The sequence below is a fragment of the Hydra vulgaris genome, chromosome 01 (assembly GCF_038396675.1).
Source record: "Hydra vulgaris chromosome 01, alternate assembly HydraT2T_AEP".
Lineage (NCBI taxonomy): Eukaryota > Metazoa > Cnidaria > Hydrozoa > Anthoathecata > Hydridae > Hydra > Hydra vulgaris.
Window position 1 is genome coordinate 632,005 of NC_088920.1, and position 6,000 is coordinate 638,004.

The following is a 6,000-nucleotide window of genomic DNA, read 5'->3' on the forward strand; positions in this document are numbered from 1 at the left end:
TGGCTTTTTTTTTTTTTTTTTTTTTTTTTTTTTTTTAGTATTGTATTTGCCGATTGAAAATAATTTACACTCGTAATTTATAAAAACAAATATTTACATGACTGGGGCTTGAAGAAGACAAAATTCATCTTATCATTAAGCCCCCCCCAAAAAAATGCATATTCATCAAATAAAATGTTTTAACAAAATGCAAAAAATAAAATATATAACGTTTAAAATATTTAGTAATTCAAAGAGTATTTATATTTAAGAACTGATTAGTAAAATAAGATGATATATAAGTATTAATATTACAAAAAGAATTTACAATAACTTTTTTAAATAAAAATTGAAATTATAAAATTTTACAATATTTTTAGTAATTAGTATTTCAAATAATAAAACTTAAAAAAATCGTTTGTAAATTCAAAACTTATATGATAAGAAATACATTTACAATAGCAGACTATTGTTTAGAATATTAAATATAATATTAAAGAGTAATTAGTAGGTTAATTTTTGTTTTTGTTTGCTAGTTTAAAAAGCTTTTTAGAAGAACTTTAATTCATTTTCATGTATCATCAGTAATTGCTTAAGTTTTGTTTTAAACTGGTTTAAAGAATAATTAGATTTCAGCTCATTATTTAATATTGTATTCCACAGCTTAGGACCTCGGTTAGCAATTGAGAATTTGGTTGCTGAATAATGTGTTTTGGATTGAATGTAATTGTTTTTTGAAAATCTGGTAGGGTATATGTGGTTTATTTTTTCAAAAAGTGAATTAAATAACATTGGTGATATTTTTTTATCAAGTTTAAACATGAAGATAAGAATATGGTAAAGGTTTAGTTTATATACATTTAGAATATTAAGTTTATTAAATAATGTTTGAGTGTGAGAGAAACGGTCTACGTTTGTAATTATCCTTATAGCCTGTTTTTGTTTACTAAACAGTTTTTTTACTTTTGTTGCGTTTGTGCTGCACCAAGCAATGTTTGCATAATTTAAGTAGCAATGAATTAAAGAAAAATATAAGTTTTTTAAACAAGATAGATTTAAAAACTGCTTGGCTTTATACAAAACACCTATATTTTTTGATATTTTATTTTCAATTAGACCTATGTGGTCCCTCCAGGTTAAATTTTCATCCAGAACCACACCTAAAAATTTTATTGATTGCTCTCTTTTTAATAATGCGTTATCAATAAAAATATCAGGAAGTTTTAATGGAATATCTTGTTTTTTATGAAGACGATTTTGTCTGTTAAATTATCTGCTATTGGTAAGCTAAGCTTCCGCTTAGCAAACAAACGGCAGACAATTTAGTGCATTAGTTTAGGTCTTTTTTTCAATTTTAAATTAAATCACTTTTCATTCCTTAATTTATTGCTTTAAAGAACATATGTGCTTATAAATAAATTTAGGATATGTTGATGTAATGTTTATTTAGTCAAATAACATATCAATTATCAAACCAAGAGGTAAAAGATGTTTATCATCCAAGTAAAGCAACTACAATGTTAGGAATGCTTAAATACCCAAACGACTTTCAATTAGCACAAGGATTAAATCAATTGTGGTACAAAGATTCTACAATATCAGCAGTACTTGCTGATAACCCAAGGTTTGCAGAAAGACAAGCATACTTAATTCAGAAACCAACTACAAAAGGAACATTTTCATTTTGCATACCTTTAAGACACATTTTAGGATTCTGTGATGATTATAACATAGTTATTTATGGATTTAAACATACACTAACTCTTGTAAGAAAAAGTGATGATGATGCAGTGTTTAGACTTGCTGCTGCAGCTACAGGAAAAGTTAATCTTGATAAAATATCATTGTTTGTACCACATGTGATCCCATCAGATGTAGAAAGGATTAGTCTTTATATAACTATTGAATCAAAAGTGACACTTTCAGTAACTTTTCGCGCGCGGCAGTGTGATACAATATCTGTTCCTATCTACTACATTTTCTTGGAGACTGAGCGTAAAGACATCTCCTGAAAAACCAAGATACATTATTGTTGGGTTTCAAACAAATAAGGATGGAAGTCAATAACCTAATCCTTCAATATTCGATCATTGTGACTTGAAAAATATGTTATATTATGCTTAATCAGGAAAGATATCCTGCTGTTGATTATAATTTATCACTCCCAAATCAACAATTTTTAAGTGCTTATATAGATGGATATGTGTTTAGTAAAAAATTTTATAGAATTAATGAATTGATCACACACAGCAACTTATCTCCTTCTGACTATAAAAATTTTTACCCACTTATGGTTTTTGATGTTAGCAAACAATCAGAAAGATTAAAATCATCAGTAGTAGATGTACAAATTATAGCAACATTTAATGCAGCTGTTCCAGCAGATACTGAAGCATTTGCTATTGTATTATCTGATAGATTGTTGCAATTTCAATCAGACTGAAATAAAATGATCATTGTTCATTGAAAATTTTTTGAAAATCAGTTAATTTTTTTTTATATAATAAAGCGAATATGAAATATACAAAGAAAAGTTTAAAAAATCTATTAGAAGTAAATAATACTTCAAAAACATCTGACAATCTCGCAACATTGCTAATGATTGATATGGATAATGGGTTATTAAATAAAAAACCTATTATGACTGAAGTGAAATAAATAAATGAGAAAAGACTAGTTGGTAGACCTAGAATATATCCAGTAAATAAAACAAATGTGAATAATCCAGTTGGGAGACCAAGAAAAAATCGTGAAATAGCAGAAAAAATTACAGATCCAAAATATGAAAGGTTACAATTAATTAGAAATAAACCAGTGTCTATTAAAATAACTAACATGGAAACAGGAGAAATTACAATATATCCATTATTATATAGTGCTATGAGCGGAACTAAGAATGGATAGAGATATTTTGAACTACGTGATGGAAAAATTGATAATGGTGTTAAAATTGAGGCATTTAATTCTGAAAAAACAAATGAAAAAATAATATCCGCAGAGATGATATAAAATCTTTACATTTATATTGTAAGGATTTTTTTTTTTTTTAATATAAGGAAAAAAATAATGAAAATAATATAATGAAAATAAAATTAATAAAAAAAAAATCTTGTCATATAAAAAATGGAAAATAAAAATCTCAAATAATTGAAACAAATCGCTAAAGAGAAAAAAATTAAATATTATTATAGAATGCAAAAAAGCGATCTTGTAAGATCATAATAAACTCGTTTGAGCAGATATCACGGAATATATTAAACGAACCGATTCCGGATGTAGCATCTTCAACAATTTTAACTCCTACACCTTTTATTGCAACTAATATGCAGTATCTCAAAAAGAATCAACTAATATATATAGTTCTATTCCAGATTGGATTACGTCTGTTACTGATACAATAAAAAGAACATCTGATAAAGAGATTTAGGCAATAAAATCTAAAGTTGTAAAGTTTTACAATAAATTTGGAATTAGAAAAACAGAATTTAAATTAACACAATCATCTATTAAGAATGTTACAAAACAATTTACAGCTACTGGTGAAAAAGTTTATGATGCTTTATCATTTATGAATCTTGTAATAAATAGTGCTATTAAAATACTAAATGAAAATTGAAAATCAAAGGTTTATATAGTTTTATCTTGTGAAATGGAGCGCACTGATATTAAAACAAGAGAAACTAAAATCACAACTGCTGCATTTGCAGCGAAGAATCAAGTTATATCAGAATTAACAGATTTGAATGATATATATGAAATATCTAAGCTGAGAATTCTCAAAAATTTATCATCATTTCAACAGTAAGGGTCAGGTTAGAGGTTTGTTTCCATTAAAAAGATGGATAATAATATTATTGAGTATAATCCTATTAAAGCTAAATCATACATTCCAATTGATAAAAATTTAGCAGTTAAAAAGACAATAAATAATATAAAAAATAAAGACAATGAGTATTTTAAGTGGTGTATTGCAAGAGCATTAAATCCAACAGATAATCATCCTGAAAGAGTAGATAAGGAGCTTATAGTCAAGCTGAAAAAATAAAATGGGAATAAGTAGAATTTCCAGTATCATTAAACCAAAATTGAAACAATTTGAGAAAAACAAGGCTATGAGGATATGAAACTTCATCAGTTCATATTTTACGTTGTTGAAAAATAAAAATCGTAGACATTTAATAGATTTAATATTAATCTCAAATGGTGTTACTAATCATTATTGTTTAATAAAAAGTTAATAATAAAGCAGATTACTTTTTTCACAAACATCTAAGAAACGATCTACTATCCACTATTGCACAAATTGCTTATTAGGATTTAATACTGAAGAATCTTTATCTAATCATAAATTGTATTATGACGCACATAATTCAGTACGTATTGAAATTTCAAAGCCAAATTCAACAATGCAATTCAATAATCATAACAGATCTATGAGAGTACCGTTTGTAGTATATACCGACTTTGAAAGTGTCATCAAACCAGTTAACACTTGTGAAACTAATCCAAATGATTCCTATACTAAGCAATATTAAAGACATATTCCAAGTTCATTCTGTTATTATATTAAATATTTCGACGAAAGTATTTATCAAAGCAATCACATTTATTTCAAGTAATGAAACGGATAATGTTGGACAAATACTTGTTGACAGCTTAGAAAAAGATATTAGGAAAGTTTTTGAAACGAAAAAATTTCCAAAAAGGATGATATTTACTCCTGAAAACAATGATGATTTTAATGCTGCAATATCATGTCATATTTGTGGAGAAGATCTTGAAAAAGATAAAGTACGTGGCCATATTACTGGAAAATATAGAGGTGCTGCTCATCAAGGTTGTAATTTAAAATATGAAATTCCAAAAGTCTTTCCAGTTATATTTCATAGTTTATCTGGTTATGATTCTCACTTATTTATACAGAAGTTATCTGGAGGAAAATTGAGTTGTATACCAAACAATTAAGAAAGTATATTAGCTTTTCTGAAGAAATTGAACTTGGTGAGTTATTAGAGATAGTAAGAAAATTGAAATTAAGCGTGACCTCCGTTTCATAGATAGTAAAAGATTTATGCCTTCGAATTCTAATTTAGATTGAGTTTGTCAAAGAATTTAACAAAAAATCAATGTAAAAATATTGGAAAATTATATTCAGGTAAAAAATTAGGTTTATTACTAAGAAAAGCTGTTTACCCATATCATTAGGTTGATTCTATTAATAAATTTTCTGAAACACAATTACCACCGAAAGAATCGTTCTTTTCAAAATTAAACGATGAAGGTATAAGTGATTATGATTACTCACATGCACACATTATACAGTATGAGTTTAATTATGAAACATTTAGAGGCGACCATGATTTGTACAACGTTTCAGATGTGATGTTACTAACTAATGTATTTGAAAATTTTTGAGATGTTTGTATTAATTGTTATAAATTAGATCCTGCTTGGTATTATACATCCCCAGGATTAGCTTGGGACGCAGCATTAAAGAAAATAATCATATAATTAGAATTGCTGAGTGATTATGATATGATATTGATGATAAAGCAAGGAAAAAGAGGTGGAATTAGTTTGATATCTAATAGATTAGGAGCGTCTGATAATAAGTACATGGGTGATTGTATGACCACAGCAAACAATCAACATATATACAGTATTTAGATTGTCATAATTTATATGGGTGGGCAATGAGTAAGCCACTTCCTACTCATGGTTTTAAATCGATGGATGAAAACGAGTTAACAAACTGAAAATCATTTTCCTGTATACTAGAAGTTGATTTAGATTATCCTGAAAACCTACACGATGATCATAATGATTATCCACTTGCACCCGAAAGAATAACCGTTGATAATGTTGAAAAATTAATACCTAACTTGAATAATAAAAAAAATTATTTAGCTCATTATAAAGATCTATAATTGTATGAGAGTTAGGATTAAAGATTACAAAAATTCATAGAGGTATAAAGTTTTGAAGAAAGAGCATGGTTAAATAAATACATTGAACTAAATA